The sequence below is a fragment of the Pteropus medius genome, unplaced genomic scaffold (assembly GCF_902729225.1).
Source record: "Pteropus medius unplaced genomic scaffold, Ma_sr-lr_union100, whole genome shotgun sequence".
In the NCBI taxonomy this organism is placed as follows: Eukaryota; Metazoa; Chordata; class Mammalia; order Chiroptera; family Pteropodidae; genus Pteropus; species Pteropus medius.
The window spans coordinates 7675843-7700384 of NW_024347790.1; the positions used below are offsets into that span (position 1 = coordinate 7675843).

Sequence of the window (24542 nt, forward strand, 5' to 3'; positions counted from 1 at the left end):
AAGCACACATGTGCCCGTACTAGCAACAGTCTAAATGATCCTGTTCTGAAATACTAAGAAGTCTAGAGCCCGAAATTTTTCACACAGACTCTTTTTTTGTTGTTGTTATTCCAAATGCTTACATTTTTCTGTGCACGATTTTCTATGCCGACTCCCCCACTCCCACGGTTTCAAATCTGTGACAAATCATCTTTCAGTTTATTTTCCTTAATGGTTTGCTGTTGCAGTATCTATAAATGCTTAATAGCAAAATGTAAATTTAGGCAATCTCAAAGATATTACTGACTGAGTCTTTTTTTTTTATTAAAAACCACCATCGACATCTGTGGTATTAGCAGTCAGTCAACAGTAAGGTCCCCTTCTTTCACTCCTTGTTTTTTACGTATAGCCAGTATCTCTAGTTCTTTTGCCAAAAGAAATTGTCGAAAAACGTTTAAAGCTTCAATCTGTGCTGCTGCACAAAAGCTTACATCCATTGCGTTTTACCATTATTTGAACTGTCATGGTCTGTGTCATTTTCCTCTTTTGCGTACATACGGAATATTCATCATCGTTGTAAGCAGGGTTACCTACTAAAATAAGACCCGTTGGCTCGCCTTGTCCTCTTAAAGATTATTTCCTACCTCAAAAACGAATGAACTATATGAATATAAAACATAATCTACGTTCACCAGAAAACCTGAATACGTAATAATATCCCAATATACAACATCAGCTAAAGCTCCATTATCAAAAGGGTTCCTTGTCTACAGGACACCAGTCTCCTCGGCGTCATTCTTGTAAGCAGGGTCAACTACGAAACACTGTCACGACGTCTCAGGCAGATGGGCAAAGTGACCATTTGTAAAGCACCCTTGAGTTCTTTGAAAACTTCTGGGGAAATGCCCAGTCTCTTACTGCAGCTTCCTAGCATCTTGCTGCCCTGCCAAATCATTTCAAGTCGTGCTTTGCTGTGTCCTTATAGCATTTCTATGCCCATCTTGCTCGCAGCTGTTCCACTTCAGCTTACCATGCCCAGCTGCTTAACTTTCTGTACGGGCGGCTGTTTTGGCAAGTGTCCAGCCTAGTAAAACAGTGGGTTAGAGAGGATTATTTTTATGCTTGTGGAACAGATGCAAAGAAGAAAAAAAAAAACCCAAAACTCATTACTGGTGACGATCTTGTCATTTAATATCAACGATGGCAGCCAGGCCATGCGTATTTTTTTCAAGAATTCCAAGGTTTACATTTTCAATAGCATTTTGCTTCTTAAAATGGTTCTGCTTTGAGTGTTTAAAATTCTGGAATAGAAATTATAATGACATAGCATAAGAGATTATGTGCATATGATTGTTAAGAGGACTTTATTAACAAAGTACCTGTGCATACTCTTCGACTGATTTACTTTTTTTACCCAACGTTTTTCGCATTTTACATGAGGTCAAACACTGCGAAATCGGCAGAATGGGTAAGGGCATAAGGATCAAAGTCTCTACTTTTCTGAACCATAATTATCAACCAATAAATTTCAGAAGAAAGATAAACCATTACAAAGAAATTTCTCCCTGTAAAATTTTGGTCATGACATAGAATCAAAGTCGCAAGTTTAAGAAAGTTAAAAACTGCCTAAACTAATCCTATTACCCACTTGGGTGCTGGCACCCCTGGACAATGGAAGGCTTGGGGCCAGAAGCTGTCAACTCCAGTCACACACATAGGAACTGGGCAATAGTCAGTTATCAACTGTGTTCTTGGTCATTTGATACCAATAATAATTAGGGTTTTTTCCCCTAATAACTTGCTTTTTATATATGAATGTAAATAGATTCGATGACTCAGCATTTCTTTCCCTCTTGTTTCAACATTCATTCTTGAGTGAGGGGAAGGGGTGGGCCTAGAGCTGGCGTGTCAGGAATGCTGCACAAACCCAACTCTGCCCGTGGGAGTGTGTGCCGCTCGTGAGAGTTTATCCATCTTGTCTACTACTATGGAAAAAACTTTGAGACCTGCTGACCCAGCACATACTTGGACGATTTCAGGAACAGGAAACTCATTATTCCCAAAGGCAGCTAGCTGACTGCATCCTCGGACAATTTGAACTCCTAGACAGTTGTTCTTATCTACTGAAGGAAATCTAATCTCCCAATTGTTTCTACATATTATATCCTAATTAAACCCCACCAATGAAGAAAAGGACTCTTGAATACCTGGGTTCCTTTCAGAGAACTAAAAAGTGTTATTCGTAGGTGTCAAAAAAGACTGCTTTTCTCCTGTCCATTTTTCTAGATTGAGAGACAATCAATAATTGAAGAAAGCAAGCTCTTCTGTTTCAGTCTATGAATAAAGAAGAGTATGGTAACTTCTAGGACAGTGCCTGGCACTGTTAATTGCTATTTATTATATTATCGTTATGATTCTACTGCTGCTGTTGATGTAATGCTAATAGGTCAAGATGAATGCAAGTTTAAAGAAACATTTAATTAGAATAAAATATTTTCTTGTGGTCAGCAATTACAAGACTTTTTTTTTTCTTTGTGCAGTGCTCAAGTGTTTGAAAAAAAGGAATAAGCAAACTCCGGGCTTGTTCAGTGCTATACTTGGAGTGGTCTGACTTTGTTGACATGAAAGCATTGCTAAAGAAAGTCTTGAGCAGTCAGTGAAGATACTGCAGGGTGTCCTAGCAACACTGTCACTGGCAGTGGCTCTGCCTGGTTGGTTGCCCTCGTTGGGCTCCACTTTCTCCAAGGCAATACCTTCCTGCATTGTTGACACTTCCAAATTGAAGCCACCTATTCCTTTAGTGTTTGTGCACAGAGAGACGCATGTATCTGTTTCCTCTAAGGAATTAGTGGCACTGCAGACTGGTTTGTTAATATTTTGAAATGTTAGGGCCTTTGTTAACGGGATGCTCAAGAGTCAGCTCAGAGTGTGTTAACAAGCCTGAGAACCGCAGCTGCTTGAGTCGGGCAGCCTGGAGGGGAGGAGTGGGGAGGACAGGAAGGTCTGGGAGCTCAAGGGTGGGACTGGCCCCAGATGCCCCCGAAGGGGTCCAATGAACCCAGTTTTGTGAAACCTCTTAGAAGAAAACCCTGCCAAGAAAGAAGAAAAAGATGGTCAGTCAGTGTCTTTAAAGTTAAAGACAAACAAACAAATCTTCTTTTTTTTAATATATATATGTCTGCAGCACCTGGTCTTCCTAGGTGGTCTCCCATCCAAGTACTAACCAGGCCCAACCCTGCTTAGCTTCCAAGATCAGACGGGATCAGGCACGTTCAGGGTGGCATGGCCATAGATGACAAAAAAAATCTTTAAGGGACTCCTTTCTTAAATTTAATTCCTGGTTCCAGTGGAATATTTTGAGACATGTGATAAATTGAACAAGCCCAGATCTTCTACTCTTGGTTCCGGATGTGCATATGTGTAAGGAACATAATGGGAATAGGAATGTCTCAACTTTTATGGGTAAAACCTTTCAAGTTTTTAGAAACTGTAGTTTTCCCACCATTTGCCATCTCTACTACTGCAGAAGCATATCAGTAAATTCTATAAGGTAGTTAGTTCTTTGTGCTGGATATCTGAGGCTGTGTACAGGTTTATTAGATATTATCATTCACTTAAAGTCTGTATAGAAACCTGTTGTTTACTGATACTGTGTTTTAACTATTTTGGGTTATTTTATTAATTTCAAATTTTTCCACTCATATTGCTTTCTTAATGTATTCAGAAAGTTTTCTTCTTAAAAACTGTTTCAAATTATTTTTATTTTGGTGGGCCCTTTCCTTATCTCCGATAAAGTATGAACTGTATTCATTTTCAAATTTAAAATAGTGAAATGTTATTAATCAACTTGTTACCATACCTATTCATTATTGGTGGGGCTGTTTAATCTAGAATAGTGCTCATACTATCTCCATTGTACAAATGAAGAAATAGAGGCACAGAGAGGTTAATTAACTTTCCTAAGATCACACAGCTAAAAACCGGTGGGGCCAGGATCTGAACCTAGCCGCCTGGATCCTGAGTCTGAACTCTTGGCACTGCGCTGACTGCCCCTCATTAAGTCTTCAGTACAGCCTCAGGCCATATTTAAATCATTAGGTTCTCTCTTCTTGGAAATTGTTCAGCTCCGCTGGTTTCTTTAATATTATTTGCCATCTTAATGAATTGGAAGATTTTAAATAAAAGTTTGAAAGCTTTTCACTTCTCCCCTGTGGAAGAATGATATAAAATGAAAGTATCTCCTCTTTCAAGAGACTTTTTCTTCAAAGAGCACAAATATGAAGAAGGAAAAAAACTAACATTCACTTCGTACACTACAACTGTGAACACTGCCAGATTCTTTTCTATTCCTTATCTCATTTGTCTTCATTAACGTGACAATAAATATCCACCCCATTTTACAGAGAAGAAAAACCGAGATTCAAAGGAGAAGCAACTTGTCCAAGGCAAACAGAAAGGCTAGAATTTCTGTCTGGCTCCAATGCAATCCTTTTTTTTTTTTTATCCAATGCTGCCTTGGCTGTAAAACAACAACAACAACAACAAAAAAACACAAAAAAACGTGTGTGTGTGTGTATATTTCCTTTGAACACGAAAAATTTAACAAAGAGATTTAATGCAAACAGAAGAGCAGTGGGGTATATATTGGCTGTGGGGCTCCTGAGCCAACATGTCCAGATCCCGCGCCCACATTCTCCTGGCACTTGCTCCATGCTAGACTAAAGGGTGCAGACATCCTTACCCTCAAGCAGAAATCACTTTATTGGTCCCCACGTAACACCCCGAAGGAGGAAGGAGAGGTGGTGGTATCTCCATTCTTACAAATAAGAAACTCGAATAGTTTCGGTAAAGCCTGAAGAATGCCGGAGGCGCAAACGACACTGTGGCATCTGTGGCAGACACAGCGACTGCACACGGTGCCCGCAGCACTTACTCTAGTAGTACTCAGAATGGCGGCTGTGATTCAGCTGAGCCCAGAACTCTTCACTCCGCCAACTTTCCCTCCATCTTGCTTCGTCAGGCTTTGTCCTTGTCATCTCACCTCCTGAGGACCTGCACTGTCTCCTAGGACTTTGTAAGTGAAAAAGCCCAGAGTATCACCACTTTTTTATTCACATCTTTACATGATGACGCTCCAGATGTGTTCTTATCCTCCCGTTCCTTCTCCTCCTCTCAGGATTATGTATTTCCATCCCAGCATATTTCTTTGTATATGTACTGTCATACAAGAACAGAGTGCTGTGCTTTTTTTTTCCCTGCAGAAGTACTTATAAAACTTTGTGGTTACTGAGTTTTAAAATTTTTACTCCTTTTTATCATACAACATAAATCCTTACACCGTCATTTGTGTAAAACAAAAATACTTTAACACTTAAAATCGTTCAAGATTTCTGTATGCCTGATCTGATTCAATAGGATGGAGTGGCTCGTCCGTTACTGCTGCATTGCCTGTCATTTCCTGTTTTCAGTTGTAAACCCCTGATAGAAAGAGAAAACCTGTTCCCAGCAAATGCGTAACCCACATGGCTTAGGTAAGTGACTTTCAAGAACTCACTTCAAAGCATCTCAATGCTGACTTCTCAAATATGAGCTTACTAACACACTTAATAATTACTAAATAGAGCTGTTGAAAGCACCTCAGAACTAGAGTCAAGACTCTAAATTCCTTGTCACTGTCCAACCAGACCACATACTGGATACCTGTCAGTGTCCCAGACAACAGAAGGTAGTCTGAAACCTATACAGATTATCTGAAGAACAATATAGAGTAGGAAATGCTTGTAAATAGATTATGGAAGCTGTATTTAGACTCTTCTAACAAGGGTAGATACTTGCTATCTCTTATCCTAAACATTGTCTTCCCTATTAAATAGCTCAGAATCTAGGGGCTTCCACTGTGTATTACTGTGGAACACCTCTGGGACATACCCAGGTCCTGCCTGTGACTTCCCCTTGACAGAGATGGCCCTTCCTTATGACGCACCCACAAGTCGAGTTCATGTTCCTTATCAAAAACAGTCTTCGCTACCTACACACCAAGGTACCTACAGTGTATGAATCTTCTTTCAGTCAACGATGCAGGAAATATGTCCTTCCCGCGCTCAATAACGACCTCAGTTTTTCACCAAGCCTGATGGGAAAATGGATTCTTGAAGCAATCATTTCCTCAAGGTTTATCTCAGTATAAAGCCAGGTTAGGAGAAGGCCATACACTTGGGCTATATCATTCTCAGTCCTCACTCCTGTGTCACATTTTGCCCTAGGTTTCTATAGAACTCAACAATAAATAGTTACGCGTATCCAATAATTTCATTTCAATCTTGTTTTAGTCTACCGGGGTCATTCATTTGGTAATTTAATCTCCTTCACAGCAAATGTCCCTCAGAACCAGGGAGTGAAAATAAACTAGTACTTGTCCTCTCATGAGACGAGGACAGTTACATCACAGCTCTGCCACGGGTGCTAAGAAAGCCAGACCTAAGTTTCAAATTCAGATATTATAGAGTCCTTAAGTAGGACTGTACAGAATTTCATAGTAAATTTATATTTCCCTCTCCTTTTTTACAACTTGATATTTTTACCCTTTTTGCTTAATTTCACTTTTCGTTGTTAAAAGTCTCCAAGGCTACTGGAGAGAAGACACATTATAAAGATTTCACCTTCATCATTAAAAAGAGTCCAACAGTGATTCTACACCACATCTTGATTCACTTAGAAGGCTACGTCTCAAGAAATGAGACTCTATGAGTATCCTTCATGTTTCAATAACATGTAGAAGCAGCCATGTGTCTATGATAAAAAGGAAAGAAACAAAAAGAAAGATGATTCTTCAAGGCCATATGCTGGGACCAAAAGAACAGAGCAGAGAGATTTGAGAAGGAAATTGGTCTTTAGGAAGTCGGCTATCAACAGATCTGTACCAGTTTGCATCTGGGGAGCTGTTCATCTACACACTGTTCAGAGATGAACTGCAGACAGACGAAGAGCCCAGGCTGAGAGGGAAATGGGATTCTGGTCCTGACTACCTCTGAGTGCCGTCTTTATATCTCTGTGCCTGTTTTCTCATCTATATAAAAAAAAGAATTATTAGGGGGGAAACGCACAAGTACCATCTGGTTCTAACATTTTATGATTTTTGAGATGGAATCTAAGAAATGTAAAAGCTTTTAAGTCTGGAGTTACTCCTTCATTCACATACTACTTGTGAATCTCCTAGGGGGTATGTATGGGGGAGGAGGAAGCAAGACAATCCAACCTACAGGAGCAAGAAGAAACTATGAGAACATCATTCATAGTTATTTTTACCTTAAAAGGTAAGAAATGCAGCTTTTATCAACACTAGCACCCTCATTTGGCTCACATGTTAGATGGTCCCTCTGTCATGCGTTCAGTTTATTTACAGTAGAATATCATCTATGTGGTGTAAAAAAACAAAACCTTTAAATAATGAGGTGGGGAGTGACCACAAAAAATATTTTATACCATATAGATATGTTACAGTTATCTCATACAAAATGCACAGAAGAACTGTCTGAAGGAAAATTAACACATTTTTCTTTACATATATACAATTTGTACAAGTGGCTGTCAGTAATGAGAACTTAGAAATACTTTTCTAATCTATTTAAAAATTTTCAATGAGTGTAAAGAGTTTTTTATTTTAAACTTCTCATCCTTATTAATATAAACTGCTACACATTTTCTAAGAACTTAATGTTATCAGGGAACATAGAAATTTACCAGACAAATCTGAACCAAAACTTTTGCATAATTGATAGATGTTTTGAAAATAGGAATTGCTAGTTAATAAATTTAGTCAATAATGTACTTTAGTATTTTGCATCAATATATCTGTGAAGTAAAAAAAAAAAAAAATTTTAACTATTTTGAAATTTAAAACCAAATAGCAAAATAAATTAAATGTAGTACCAGACTTTCAAATTGATTTATTGCACTGTTCGCCAAACTTTTTTTAAAGATGACACAAATTCATCCACATAGCCTCATTAAAAGAAAACAAACACAACATATTAATGATAATTTTTAATGAGAGCAAGTTATTAGCTGTTAATATATTTATTTTATCTTGAATGCATCCTTTAAAAACTCCTGTGTATTATCAAACAAATAATACAGTAGTACACACACAAAACGTATAAATAAAAATTCATGTATTGAAGGCCCACATTCGATAAAAACTTGAACACCTACAGGTAAATCAGTGGTAACTGCATCTTTGTTTTTCCCAAGCTCCCCCAAATTAACAACTTTTAGAATCATTTATTACTTAATCATTGCTCCCAAAACAATCAATAATGCCTTTTAATCAGGGGATTTCCTGGAATGGCTACTCAAAGAAAAATATCCCTTACATCTAGCAAGTGTATCTAGCTCATAAATAGAAATTTACAAGTTATTTCTGCCTCATGAAATTCAACAAGTAAAAGATTTCTTCCCACCCATGACACCTAAGAACATTTCTCATTTTCCTAATTATAAAAGTATACTGCATGCTCAATATTTTTTAAAAATCAAACTATTAAAAAAATACAAGTAGAAACTGAAAAATCATCTGAGGAGGGAGAGGGATTAAAAACACACTGGCCACGTCCTCACTCAACATTATCAGTCACTTCTCTCCAGTAGTCTACTGACTTCATAAACATGGTTCATGGCTACAAAGTATTTCAATATACAGATCCATCAAATTTTACTTAGCCCAAATATTACACTAAAGGACATTTATTATTATAAAAGATCTGTGCTTGGGTTTTTGTTTTTTAAGGAAACACAAGAGAAAAGGGTCTCTCTCGGTTGCTATATTCCATATTTGTAGGTAAATGTTTATAGCTTAACTCAGTATTTAGGACTATTCCGCATGCCATCAGAACAAGTCTTTTCTTCTTATAAATAACTAAACTAAAATGAATTCTCAAATGGTCTCTTGTTTTGGAGATTCAGAAATGAGAACAAATTTGTGCTGAAATAGTTGGTCAAATGAAAAACAACTAATTCCATTCAAAATATTACTCTGTTCTAGAGCTTTTTTTTGAACTCTTGCAGAAATTTTTCGCATAAAGGAAACATTGTACTTTCTTAAAAAGAGATTTCTATTCAAAATTCTAAAAATTTTTGAAATTGATGAAAAAGTTACATATAGTTTATTAATGCTGAAAAATCACACTGGCTATGTTCTCACTCAACACAGTTCCCCAAATCCATTCTGAATGATCTGTGACTTATAAAACATGAATTAAAGAGATATCGTTAACAAGATAGATTATTTTCTGCTTTTTGTGTCAAACACTTAATATTGTAAAATAATAATAGGATAGGAATAATTCTCTATTAGGTCATCATCCAAGTTAAATATATATTACCATCTTTTATAAAAGGCCCTTAATTTTCTACTTAATTCAAGCTTTAAAAAATAAAAATCAATTAAGCTTCAATTTTAAAAGAAATGTATTATCCACAGGCTAATTTCAAAGCCTGCATCCATCTCAAATAGTAATTTAGGCCTCTTGAAAATTGGCAACTGTAGTTACCACTGTCACAATAAAACACATCCACATAAAGTGGAAATAACAGTTTGTCTGGATGGCTTGGGTTTATACGCACGATCTTCCCGTTCTAAGAGAGACCCACCTTTGTTCTTGCAATTTTATTCAATATTCTCAGGAGTTTTTTTTTCAGCACGAGAAATGTTACTTTTTATGTTACATAAAACAGTTAAATATTAGAGTAGGGAATGTTTTAATATTTAAATATTTCATCCTATAATGAAATATATTATGAAAGTAATATTTTCATTACTGTATGAAAGTAAAAATTACATTGCTTTCTTCTTTCTGAATACCAGTTATCCAAATTAAAAAAGGAGCCAGTCACTCACAGGTACCTGGCAAAACTTTAACCTCCCCTACTACCTGACCCTGCCAGGCTGCAGAATGTTTATAAAGTCAGCACAGGTGACTGACATATTTACATCAGATAATGCGGAGCAGAGTGGACAGCTCATAGAATCAAGCTCCAAGACAATGAGAGGAGTACAGAGGGGTGACGACATTCAACCTTTAAAAAGCGAACACATAGATTCTCAACAATGGACTCTGGCGGATGTCACGTTACGTTTTCCGAACAGTTTCATCGGAGTCATCCATAGGTCAAGTCTACTGTGAAGTGGTAAGACTGGATAACCAACTGTACATTCCTCACTAGTACACTTCTATTTGAAGAATTTGGCCTGCCAGTAAATGCCACTGGGTCGGGTGTAATCTAAGTTAGGGTATGGCCAGTGGAGGTGAGTCAGCCATAAACAGTGGACACAGAACTGGTTCTGCAGTCCAAGTACACTCTCTGCTGACAAATCACCAACTTCTACTGGTCCACACCACCAATGCCCTTCTCCATCTCAACCCTGGTTTCCAGACTCTGGACTTGTAGGAAAGCAGATATTTGGTCTTGAGGGAAGGAAAGGAAAGGAGGGAGGGAGGGAGGAGGGAGGAGGGAGGAAGAGAGGGAAGGAAAAATTACCAAATTATGTTTCAAGAGAATCCTGAGGATTTAGTAGAGAATGAAATTAATGGGGATGGACCAGTCAGACGACTCGGACGCCTGTATGGCGCCTGTCCCTCCATCACCCAGACTCAACACCCTCTCACTGCCCAGTGTGCACCTCTTTTGTTGAATTGACAAAAATTCCATACTCTAAAAAAATATGTAAAGAAAAACATATCTTATTTATTCCGATCTTCACTGTTCAACTTAGGAATAAATACAAAAGCAGATGTGGAAAAGAACGCTCAGCCACAGGGCTGGGGTTATAACCTGGTACAGCTCTTTGGGATCAACCTGGCAACACGCGCTAAGAGCCGTAACACATCTGTACCTTCCGATCAAGTACTTCCCCAAAAAGGGAAACTGTTCTAAGGAAATCATCTAAAATAAGAAAAAGTTTTATATGAGGAGATGTTGATAGAAGCATTATTTACGATAGCAAGCAAACAAACAAACAAAACTGAAACCAATATAGAGACTATTAAAACTTCATTAGACTATCAGGAAGTCATTAAAAATTATCATTTTGAAGAATACATAACGATATGAGGAAATATACAGACAGTATAATCTTAAAGAGACTCAAAAGAAGATACTGGAAAGATATACACCAAAACATTAACACTGCTCACCCCTGGACAGGATAATTATGGTAATTCTTCACTATATTTGTCAATATTTTTCAAGTTTTCCACACATATTTTACCATCTATATATTATACATATACACACACATAATATATATACCCATATACATGTCTGTCCTCTGTACTTATTAGAACTTAAATTTCCGTTGAAACTATAAATGTTTCTAGTTCATCTAAATAAACATAGGAAGTTTCATATAATGGAATAAAAATATTCACTGTGGGCTATTTATTGGATCCAATTTTGACTGGCATATTTTAAATTTGTGAATATCTGATGCCAAAACCGCAAGAGAACAGTGAGTAAAACAGATATACCAGCTTCTCCTAACCTACTTTTTTCATTAAAACGTCTTTTAAATTTGCTCCTGTCCTCCTACCTTGGCTCAATGTTCCAAAAATAAAAAAAAAATAATAAAAAATAAAAAACAACCAAGTGCCTTATGGGCTTATCATAATTGTTTCTGAACAGTTCTTTCTATGCCAAAGCATTTGAACTCTTCATCTGCATGCATGAAGAGTCTAATTTATGAATAGACTGTGTTCCAAACGTTCATTTGTAAGTTGGCTGTTTGTTTCTACGGGGAGACATATTCCAAGTTGGGTTCTACCAGGGACGAGTCAGTCGTAAAGGAAGTTCCTTCTCAGGTTCCTGGGTACAGGAGAATGCTAGAGCAAATGTTCAAAAAGGTAACGCTGATAAGTAGCACAGTGAGACAGGTAATTTGGGAGCATGGGAACTTAAGGAGTCAGGGCAGACAGGCTTGTGAAAGATAAATGAACACACTCGACACCTGGGAGTGTGAGAGAGCGGGAGGGCAACGTGGACAGGCAGGAGGAGGATTACTCGGGAAATTCAAGAGAGCCCATAAGGAAATTAAGTTTCTGCTTGTTTAGATCAGTATCTGCAAATTGTTTTTCGGACTATAGAAGACTCAGTCAGCAAGGCTTCTATCGCATTTATATCTGATTATCCCTGGAAATAAAATAATGATGACAGTGATTGTGTATTTTGGGGGGGAGTGGAAAGATTCCAGCCTGGGCGTATAGTTGTGCAAATAAATTGTAAATACAAATGTTTCTATTTATAATGCAACGTATGTGTTCCTGAAAAACTGAGTCCTGTATATACACTAAAAATAGATCTTAGGCAGACCACTCCAAACCAATGGAACCCTCAAAAAGTGCTAAAAATATACATAGTTTTCAAAATTGTTTAATTCTTAATAAATATAGAATGGACTTTATCTTTAAAACTACAGTTGTGAAGATCACTCAATGGAAAGACTGTGAGGAAGGACTGAGCTCCCAAGTTATACAGACTAGGACCAAATGTACAAAGATTGGAGAGACCATAACATAAGTGCTTCCAAGACCAAATACTTGGCCACCTGAGTCAAGAGGAACAAAAAAGATGAGTGAACAAGTCCTGTTGTCCTACTTGATCTACTACTGTCTTCGGCTGTGTTGTGTCCTTTACATCCAGCTGCTGCTACCTGGATGCGCTAGTGACACGTTCAAAGAAAATCCTGTCTGCACCAACTTCGGCATCACGTGCCATCGTTCCCTATCTACCGATCTCGTGCAAACTAATTTCCATTACAGAAACACGCATGCAGCAGAAGAGAGCACATCACTATGCATTTTCTACGGCAGAATAACATCTGTAAGGAACGTTATAAACCCCACGTTTTCTTTAGTCCGCCTGAACACCACCTGAAAGCTTCCTCAAAGATACCAACACTTAGGAATCTGACATGAGAAATTCTGGATGCCTGACCCAAGCGAAGCAAAGCAGGGCAGCTACTAGCACAGAGGGCACCTCTGTGCACACCTGAAAATGAGCTTCCTCTGTGCGGGCAAATGGCAAAAAGGGCTCCTGTCTCTAGTTAGTGCGGCCCTTGCCACGGCATGCAGGTGGCAATACTGATTTCAGCCAGCCCCCACCCAGGCGCCTTTGTTCAGGTTATGTGGTGTGCCATGCCACAGGTCATACTTGGGTTGATTAATATGAAACGCCTTCCTCAAAATCCAGGGGAAACAAAAGAAAAGCATGTTTATTACAATTACAAGTAACACTAAGCTCTGAATGTTAGGGTGTCGCAACTTGCGGCTATGATTCTAATCCTAAATAACCAAGTCTAAAGGATAAAATAATTTTGACAGAAAAACGTGCAAAAGGGAAATCGATGAAATCAAAAAAATGGAAGATGGGAGCATAATGGCACCTGAACAAAGGTTTGGCAGTTCTCTGAAAAATGTCACAGGCCTTTAATAAGAAACTGTTTCTCCGTAAGGCTGGGATCCATAAGGATCACACGCCTTCAGGGTAAGGGCGAACCAAATATAAACTATTCCACCCCAGGGGAACTGCAGCCCAAATTCATATCACTGGGAGGTCCAAAAAATTCCAAGCTGTAAGTTTAGTTTAAAATGGGTTTGGTCTGTAGCAGCCCTCGCCACCTGGAGACAACAAACAGTCCTCTCTAGAGGACACACTCTCACCCTAAGACTCAAAGAATCCTCCCCAAATAATTGTCCAGGGAGATGAGCAGCTCTCAGCCAAAAATAACCAGGTAAGTATGGAAACGAGGCCCTATGAATAAGAACCAGCAGAGATATAACACAGTAGAAAGAGGTTTCGGAAATTGGGATTAATGCTATTCTTACAACGTTGAACAAGTCTTAAACTTCTGGCACACTTCTGAATACTGGAATTGGTAGAGGCATAACTGAAGCCACTAAAAGATCCAAACTATGTGGAATAAATCGGAAATAACACTGCAGTGCACTCTTTCGTATAATAATGTCTCAGATTGTTTAGAAATGCATTCATAGTCTTCTCACGATTCACTTGGTGACTTTCTATGACGAGCTGTTTCCTTTCTGACCCTTCTCTGCTATGTTCACAGGCAAAGGCCTGAGCGTTGCTGTAAACATCACTCCTTCTCTGTCTCTGACGTCAGCTCGTGGCTACCCCACACCTCTTATCACCAGCTCGCAGCAAGGTTTCCCCCCCCGCTAATGCACTGCACAGCCTGCTCGGCAAAATGCTCTTAAATACTCTGCTCAATCTTCACAGAGGTACACTTCACACAGTGATGAAAATTTAATGTGAAAGGGCTCAGTCCACCAGTTGAGCACTAATGGCCTACAGTTTACAGAATCCCAGCTCTCCCCATTCATTCAATGATACGTATTGGGCGCCCACTACACACAAGCACTGTTCTAGCGCAGGGAGTAGGCAGTAAACAAGATACAGTCTCAGCCTCTGTGGAACTCGACATCCTAGCTGGGGAGGTAAATAATAAACACGTCAACAACTCAGTTTCCGAGTGTTAAGGGTCACAGAGATACCACAAGCGGAAGAGGAGAGTGGGGGGCTCCTTTAGATGAGGTGGTGAGAGAGGCCGCAAAAGGCGACCCTTTCAGCTGACAGACTCAAATGACAAGCAGGGGCGAGCCACGCAGAGAGGAAAATAGATAGATGCAGAAGCCCTGCGGCTGCTCTGAGCTTGGCCCGTTTAAGGAACAGAAAAAGACCAGAGCAGCTGGAAGGAAGAAGTGATGAAGACAGTGGTGAGGGCCGAGGGCAAAGAGAGAAGCAGCGGCCAGGCCAGTAAGACCGTGCAAGCCACACGTGAGACGCATCATGGTTTTATCCGCAGCGGAGCGGGCAGCCTCGCTGAAGAAGCGACGTGATACCATTGACATTTCGGAAAGATGATTCTGCCACCACCGTAAAGGATCTGGACCGAAACGGGGGCGAAGGTGAATACGGGGTGACTGCTACGGTGTTCTGGAGAAAGAGAACTTAAATGGGAGGAGAGAAATGTGAAGATTCGGGACCGGAAAACAGAAGTGCCGATGAAAACGGAGGAATCGAGGTGGGTTCCTAGGTTTTTGGCTTGAGCACCTGGGTAGATGGTGATCCGCTTACTGAGAAGGGAAAGGAAACTGGTTTAGGAATTGACAGGAGCTGGGGTCGGGGGAGGAAATCAAGAGCCCTGTTTGGGACACACCTGAGACGCCTGCTAGGTATTCAAGGGAAGAGATGCGACTGAGAAACTGAATACCGAGCCTGGCAGGGAAGTCAGAGCTGAAGACGGAAAGGTCTCGGTCGTCAGCAAGAAATGTTATCAGAAGCCATGAGACTAAATAAGGCCAGGTAGATAAAATAAATACATGTGTGACAGAAGAAGGCCCTGGGCAGAGTCCCGGGGCATTCGACATTTTGAGAACGGATAAAGAGGAGGAACTTGATGAGGCCCCTAAGAGAGGAGCGGCTGGTGAGGCAGAAGGAAAACAGGAAAAACAAAAAACAAAAAACAAACAAAAAACGAGGCAACCCCCGGATTGGAAAACATGAACATCGCCGATGACGCTGACGCTGACGAGCAGGTGGGGACGGAAGCTCGATGGGACGAAGCCGGGGAGAGCGGCAGGGGGAGGAGGGTCAGCAGCTAATAGGCAGTAAGAGGCGACAGCTTGACACAAGGCTTCCCGACGTTTGCTACAAAAAGGAACAGAGAAAACAGAGTGGACGACAGAGTGGACAGTGAGAGATGTGTCGTCAAAGGCGAGTTTTTTTGTGGTCGTGGCTGTTTATTTTGTTTTCGAGACGGGAGCGAGCGCTGTCCAAGAGTAAGTGCTGCAGAGATGGGAACAGTCTATATCCACCGTCTGATACAGCGGCCAGCGCCCACGCGCAGCTACTGAGCCCTCGAGACGAGACCAAATCTTAAGATTTGATTTTAATTATATGAAACTGAAATAGCCCAAACCAGACAGTGCAGCCCTCCAGCCTGTTTGTAGGCTGATAGAGTCAGCTATCCCAAAGTCAGCAGATGGGGTGGTAGGAAGAGAAAAAGTTGACGGCTTCTGTTTGCTCCCTGTTTTCTAAAGCTCTAAAGATCAGCAGCTGGGAGGAGGGCAAAGGAACAAACAGCTAGGGGGGAGTTTATGGAGAGGAAAAGGTAAGAGATAGTTTCAAAGAGCAGAGACCACGCTAAGGGGGACAGTAAAATTTCAGGGTTCAGTACCACTTGAGAGTTAGTTACAGCACATTTTGAAGTGGCCCTTGTCGGAACTGTTAAGGTTTTCTCTGGCAAACATCAGCTTCTCAGCCCTTTCGAGTCTAGTCTCAAACTAACATTCCCACCATTTACCTCTGTGATTTTCAATTTTCTCAGCTGCAGAAGCTTTTTGTCCCTGTAAATATCTGCCCCTGAATATATGCAGTATGTATTCAGGGAGGAGAAGAGGGATCAGGGGGACAAAAAGAGCTGGTCTGGTCTGGATGACGATGAGGTAGGGGCTCGGTGCCCCCACCAGCTCCGCCCCTCCCCCCTAGCCTCCGAGGCATCTCCAAGGAACCCCAGGGTTTGAAACCAAAGATTTACTCTCGCCAGTGCTTATTAAACTGGCACGTACTTACAAATCACCTGTCTTGATAAAATGAACATTCTATAGAGAAGATGTGCAGAGGGGCCCATAATTCTGCAGCTCTGACAGGCTCGTGGGTGACAGACAGCTGGTGCCACTGTTTTGTGGGTTACACTTTGAGTGAGTGGCCATACCAGATCACTCACCATTCTCTCTGCTCATTCTTCTTACTTCTGCCAGTGTGGTCCCCTTGGCCATATATGCCTTTCCTTGCCTTCTCCAACTGGGAGATTCTACTCCATCTTTAAGGCCCTATCAATGTCAGCTCTTCCTGAACCCTTCTCCAGGAGTCCTGGCAGAAGTTATGGTGATCTGGCCCCCACCTGCATCTCCCATCACTCTGCCCCTTTCTCGTTCTGCTCCAGCCACACGGGCTTCCTTAACATATGAAGCCAGGCCCGGCCTCAGAGCCTTCGCACGAGCTATTCCTTCTGCCTCAAACGTGCTTCCCCTCAGACATCCTCACGCCCAACCCGTTCATCCCATTATCTCCTTACTCGAATGTCTTCATGAGGTTTATACTCTGACCACCCTATTTAATACTCCCATCATTCCCGATACTCTAGTTATTTATATATATATATATGTATATATATATATATATATATATATATATATATGTGTGTGTGTGTGTATGTATGTCTGTTTCCCCTGCACTTATAAGCAATATGAGGGCTGGGTCCACAATATAGTCATTTTGCATCCCAAACATCTTGCAGAAGGTCTCTTACATTAGAAAAACAAAAGTAAAATAACAAATCAATAGCTGACATAACTTGTAACTAATAAATATGAATCAAATTTTTGGCACCTCAAATAACCCGAACACTAGTGGAGCATTAAAAGTATGAGAAAAACATTATAACAAAACAGATGCGGATTAGTTTGGCTCAAATAAACTTTTATGAAAATTCTCTAAAAAAAAAAGAAAGACGTGATTCCATAGTGTAGTGGTTAGCATGTTTGCTTTACACGCAGAAGGTCCTGGATTCACACGTGGAGCCACGGTCCATGGTCTACGGCCATGCCACCCTGAACAAGCCCGATGTTTGATCTCAGAAGCTAAGCAAGGTCGGGCCTGGTTAGTACTTGGATGGGAGACCACCTAGGAAGACCAGGTGCTATAGGCACAAATAATAATAAAATAAAATAAAAAATAAAAAATAAACCATGCAAAATTCAAGCAAGAGCACAAATAATTCTAAAATGATTAATTTAATACTCAAAGATGCACAAGGATGCCAAGCGCAATGGTGACTTTATATCTATGAACCAAGATAATGTAACAAACAATTGATTTAACATGTTTTATCATTTAAAATGTTTTTTTAAAAAAATAATGGCAGCTACAGTTTACCAACAACATGTGTGAGCAACTCTTTAGGTAAGTATCTTACAATTACCAACTTATTTAATCCACATATCAAACCTCCAATATAGGTACTATTATTATCTCCTTTTATAAAAAAGGAACTGAGAAAGAGAAGCTAAATGATTTGCCCAAGGCCACACACCAACCAGTGTGGCATCAGAGACTGAGCTCTGAACCACTGCAGACAGGTGAAAAAATATAAAGACTTACTCTGAATGTAAAGGCTTCTCACTAGGTAGATGCTATCGTTTTAAAAACCCCTACAACACTTTTCAAAGAATTTCTACACACACACACACACACACACACACACACAATACACACACACACTCTTCTTCTACATGCTTTGAATATAAGCAGTGGTTTTCTTTCTGTAAAGGAAAAACTGTGTTTTCAAACAGTTTTCCTCCATATTAATAGCTAAGATAGTAGTCACCCCTTATCCACGGTTTTATTTTCCATGGTATCAGTACCCGCAGTCAACAGAAGTCCAAAAATATTTAACGGAAAATTCCAGAAATAACGAATTCATAAATTCTAAATTGCATTATTCTGAGTAATGTGATGTAATCATTCACCTTCCTGCTGCATCCCGCCCAGGACATGAATCACCCCTTTGACTAGCACCTCCACTACCTGCCGGTTAATCATTTAGTAGCCATCTCAGTTATCAGATGGTTGAGGGGAAAAAAGGGAGAGAGAGAGAGGGACACCACGGTCACATAACTTTTATTACAGTATACTGTCATAACTGTTCTATTTTATTATCGGTTACTGTTGTTAATCTCTTACTGTGACTAATTTATACATTTAATAGTAAACAGAGGGCTCTGTCGTATCTACAGTTTCGGGCACCCACTGGATATATGCATAAATAACACTGGGGTCTTGGAACCCTCATGGATAAGGGGAGACCACTGTACTCAGTCTGTCAAAGCTTTTAAGACTAAAGAAAGAAAAGATTAGATTTCAATGAAATTAATAACTCCCAGGCCTGCCCAGGAAGCACAGCTCGATGGTTAAGGGTATGGGTGTGAATCACACATCATTAATTCAACCTATGCAACATTCCTACTACGTAGTGTTCTTCCTGGCTACTGTGTGCTCTGGTGTTTCTCACCCCACCTTAATCCTGCAAGGGCTCCTAACTGGATTCCATAAACCCTCAAGTTTATGGATAGAGCTCAGGGAATCAGTGAGCTTGGTAGTATGTATCATATGTATTTCTGTTTATTTGTTCAAAACTATTATTCTAAGAAGGGGTCCAAAACCTTCACCAGACTGTCATAGGGGTCTACGACAAAAACAGAAACATGGATAGATCTAGAAACGGGGAAATAAGTAGGAGGTATGTGCAACACAAAGAGGGAAATAAATCTAGTTAGAGTTGGTAGAGATGAAAATGGAAAGGAAAAGATGGAGTGAGGGAAAATACATAGGTATTCCTAAAGAAAATAGCATCTTTTGCCTTCCTTCCACTTCTAACCTTCTAAAAAGAGAAGCTGCCTCTACTTCCACTCATTCATTTCTTAGATTTTTAAGCTTGCACGCACGCACACGCACGCACACACACACACACACCATAAACCACTATCTCAAAAAGTACACCCGTGAACGTTGTGATCTCTAGAGCATCCAATTATGGTGGCCTCTTCTCGCTGAGTTTTCTCTTACTTCCTGTTTCTTCTTCACTCCTTCTCTCAACACAAGTGCCTCCGGTGTTCCAACTTCTCCCGCAGAGATCTGATTCACCCCCATGGCTTACCGATCCTGCATGGGCCATTCTCAGTTCTCTATCCCTGCCCTAACCCTGCCAAGTTCTAATCCCACCTGCTAACACTCTACAGGTGGGCACTATCGCTACCATATCCACTCACCATCACCTGTAAGTCAACAATTCCTAAATCAAAAAGGTTTTTATCTTTTTCCAACACATGATTCCTTCTCCTGACTTTTCTAACTCTCTCATGTGGTCATCTTTCCTCCAAGAATTCATCACATACAGTCAGGGGACAAATCCTGAATATTTCTCCTTGTTTTTAACATTATTCTTTCTACTATCTTGCTACTCAAAGTGTGGCTTAGGGACGAGCAGTGTCAGCATCACCTGGGAGCCTGATAAATGCAGAATCTCAGGACTCATCCCAGACCTGAGTCAGAATTTGCATTTTTAAAATGTCCCCAATTGATTCATACACACATTAAATTTTGAGAAGCACTTGTCTAGTGTTTATTAATTTGCTACCAGCCTAACTGCATCTGAATTTGATCATTTATAGGTATTAATTACTGAATCTTTATTATGTGCTGGTTACAGTGCTAGACTTTAAATGCATGATCTTATTTAACCCTCAAAATAACTTTGTGAGGTAGGCATCATCAACTCTACTTTGACAATGAGTACATTGGGGTGCAAGTGCCTAGATCATCTATCTATCTATCTGCTCGAAAAGCCCATAAATAAAGGAGGCAGGATTTGAACCTAATCCATCTCATCACAAACCATTTTGCCAAATTCCACCAATTCTCTTCAATTCCAAAATTTAGATTTCGAAGAGTACGTTGGCAGAATTAATTATTCTGGTTGACTGCATTTTATAATCAACTTAAGGTAGATTTTGTTTGTTTATTACAATTCTTGTTAAAAATCTTTCTAAAGGCATAGCAAGACAACCTTGCTGTAGAAAGAGAAATCATCGTAATTGCTTGACAGTACATATCCTATGTATTTTTGTTTATTTGTTCAAAACCATTATTCTAAGAAGCGGTCCAGTTTCATTCTAAATACTCAAGTTCACTCTAAGGCATCTGAGAAGAAATGGAGAAGAAAATGTATTCTGTTCTCAGGACATAACCCCAAATTTTAGAGGTTATGAAACTATTTTCCTTATAATATACTTTGAACATGTCCGCTTGGTATTTTCTGTCCTCTAAAGAGGAAAGAAAAAATAGTATGACACTAGTTCTTAAATGAACAATTAGTTGGGTTCCAGTCAATGAATTTCATCTACTGTCTAGCTAATTATTATTTTAATTGCCTTATTGTAGTCTATTCAGTTAATTTTTCATAGTCATATATTTCACTTTTAAACCTGGTTCTTTTATCTTTTCCAGTGCCCAAATATAAACAAAAGCTATAATACTCTACCTAGAAAACCACATATTCATCAAAACATAAAATGCAGTACACAACACTAATATAAACACCCCAGCTCTACTAGGACTGACACCTGCCTGATCCTGCCTGTCCAGACCCCCTCTCTTCTTTTGAGAACTGCTTTTCCCCCAACTCCAACGGGCGGGAGCTGCCACCTTTTTTATAAGTGCTCCGTCCAAGGGGAGGCTACGAGTGACCGAAGTCAATCCAGCTGGAATCCTTCCATGGGATTTTCACAACTGAATCAGAGACAAGAAAGTCCCTTTTTAGGGGCAGAAAGCACAAAATGTCAAATTCAGGAACCATGAGTTCGCTGCCCTGTGCAGGAAACCTGTAAGCTAAGAATAAGAATAAAGCCATAAAGGACAGAAAAGTCCCAACAGTACCCAAGCACCTGGTTCCAATGGTTCTGGAAGTCCAGACCTTTTCCTGTTCTCTTGGTTTGGTTACCAATCCCAGCTTCTTCAGTGATGGACCTCCAACACACTCCCCCCCACGCCCCCACCCCAAATATCTGAAATGTCTGCCTAAACTCATTTGTGTTTCTATGCTTGCAACCAAGAAATTTTAATATTAATAATGGCTACTTCTAAATACTATATTTGTTTTAAACAAGTTTTATGTCCTTCAATTTTTTTTCTATACAGAAAATATCTTCCTCTAGATAAATAGGTTTTTAAATATAATTTCTAAATGGCTCACATTTCACTCTGCATAAAATTATTTTAGAATATGTTTAAAACAAGTCTTGGCTCAGATCACTCTACACGCTCCTCACACTATTAAAATATAATTTTAAGAAGCTAACTGCCTGATTATTTTTAGTTTAATTCCAAATGTAACAAGACAAAATTGCCTTCTTAAATCATCTTTTCTTTTATGTATTCAATTATGTTTTCTGCTTAAAATACTTAAAATTGGCAGTGATCCATTCATTGATGGGTATTTTAAGTTAGAAAGCAGTAGCATATCATATTAACCACACAAAGTCAGGATTATTCTTTTGGAGAATTACCACCACAATGGACTTGAATATTCCTACCTTAATTGCAAATTTTTACATTTCCATCAAATAGACTTTGACTTAATAGGCTGCAAAGCAGGCCAACGACAATCGAGCCAACAAACTCTTAGTTCACACATCTCTCCAGTCGCCAGCGACTTCCTTCCCTCTAGTCATAGCCTTGAAAATTCCCTGGATGCTGCTGCACTGGCCAGGTTATAATGAAAATGCAATTTGTGTTATATAGTTTTACTACTCCTGGTCTGTGCAAAAGAATATAAAGCTATGAATCTAGTGGACTCTAAAAACTGTCAAATCTTGAAGTTAGAAAAAACTTGGAAATTATCCAGTCCAATCACCTTACTTCACAGATGCAAATATTAATGTAAAACTAGTCAACATGCCCAACCAAGGTCAAGAGAATTAGAGAAAGAATCAGTACTGATCCAAAGAGCATTTTACCATTGTATGAAGAAGGTTCTCGATCCCCGTAGAAGATGCCTACATAATAAAATAAATATGCAGTTCTCCTTCAGCACTCTAAAGTCTGGTTATCTCTAAGTGATCTTAAGAAATGAATTTTAAAAGCATGAAATTGCTATATTCATGACCAATTTTTTCTCCATTTATTCTGATCACATTAGAAATGTAAGAAAAGACGAATTGAATGATCTATTCCTTTTCCACTATGCTTTCTCAAATGTTCCCATTCATATACAACACTATGCTTGCTCCTTCTTAATAATGTTGACCTAGTTATTCTCATATTATACTATATGGGCTCTGGTGCACACAGGGCATATAAAAACATTTATCTAATGTTAGACTTTGTTGGCTAAACTGAAATCAACCAGAAACACATGGCATCTAAATGCTTAGATTCCATCTTTATATACATTTCCTTTCTTTTCTTTCAAAAATAATAAAGAAAATAGACATTTTAAAAAAAGAAGCCCGTGAAACAGACTTTTCTCATGTCAACTCAGAGCCCTCAAAGATATCTGGACTAAAATATGAGGGGAGTTTTCAGCAATCTTTGCACAGTGGCTGGCACTTTTTTGTGCCTAACATACATTACATACTATGGAAACTTCACTTCTCTGGATGACTATTCTTAGAATTGCTAACTTTTCTTGAAAGCAAAAGAAAATAACACAAAATGCACTATCTGCAAATAATACATTACTCATATAAGCCGTAAGTAGCTTCAAAGTATTTCCAATTAGCAAAAAAACTCTAAAACAAATGTAGCAATTCACAAATACAAAGTAGCAACAAAGTGGTTACAGTAAAACATGCACCATTTCACGATTTTCTAAAGTAAACTGGAGTTCAGACTAATTCCCAGAGAGTACACTCTTTTTCAGCAATATACTGTTGACACAACTTTACTAGATTAAACCCTCAGACATAAACACTCTCCTGACCAAAACACCGGAACTCCAAAGCAGATAAAAGCACCCCCAAATACAGAACTGACATTAATTTTTTTAAAAAGTAACGAACAACATAAATAAAAAAGCTTAACAGAATTAGACATAACTCTAAATTGTAGACTTAGTACATGGAAAACATTTCATTTTACATACTGTAATAAAACTTACGAGAGTTTTGGTATAGTAATGTATGCTGTTGTGAAAGCTGACATTCCTAATTACTAAATTAGGATTGTCAGGAAGTTAAAATGCTCTACAATGGATCAGGCATCAGGCTGATAGAAATGATCTCTTCTAAACCTTCTTAAAAAGGGTCACTCCATGCAAACACAATCAATCCTGATACTGTTTCGCCTTTTCCCCATCTCAGCTTGGGAGAAAAATACAAACACGACGCTTTTGAATCATTTTAAACAACTTCATTAAATTCAGAATGTTCTTTTAAAAACCAGCATGGTTTTCTGTCATTTGCATTATGATGAAAAGGGCACACAGACATCCATCGAAATCAAAAGTATGGAAAGCAAGCTGACACTTTCTCCCCACATGCTAACTGACTGCAGTGGGAAAGGTCATGGTCAAAATTCACAGGCTCATTTAAACTTTCATGGCTCAGCCAACAGCGCCTATCATGTTTCCAGATTCTAGGAAGATTAAAAATGCGGGAGTTTCTCGCTGTACGATCAGCTGGAGGCTATTTCAGACCCTCAAACCGCAGTCCGCAGAGCCCGCAGCGGCGCATCTTCCACTGCCTCTGGGCTGTGCGTTAAGCTAACCTTTCCAAGCGCTCTCCTCCAGCCTTTTAAAGAAAACCCCGGAACGGGTGCAGTCGACTCAAGACCGCCTTCCTTGGCGCCCGCCGAGACCCCCTCCTGCGGTCATCCCCAAGGCGCCCTTCCGCAGTTGGTGACTTCGGCCTGGCCCCCAAGGTGGGGGAGGAGGT

At 39.5% G+C, this 24542-nt stretch overlaps 1 protein-coding gene, 1 non-coding gene and 1 pseudogene across 5 annotated transcripts in view; 1 reads left to right on the plus strand and 2 right to left on the minus strand.

Moving 5' to 3' along the window:
- Window positions 1–24542, minus strand: part of PIP4K2A (phosphatidylinositol-5-phosphate 4-kinase type 2 alpha) — a 166805-nt gene that overhangs the window by 141152 nt on the left and 1111 nt on the right. The gene's annotated exons all lie outside the window — the stretch shown is intronic.
- On the minus strand, window positions 3155–3273 carry LOC120614744 (5S ribosomal RNA). Its single transcript, XR_005656060.1, has one exon. It is a non-coding gene; the product is annotated as a 5S ribosomal RNA (ribosomal RNA).
- Window positions 17646–17761, plus strand: LOC120614734 (uncharacterized; annotated as a pseudogene).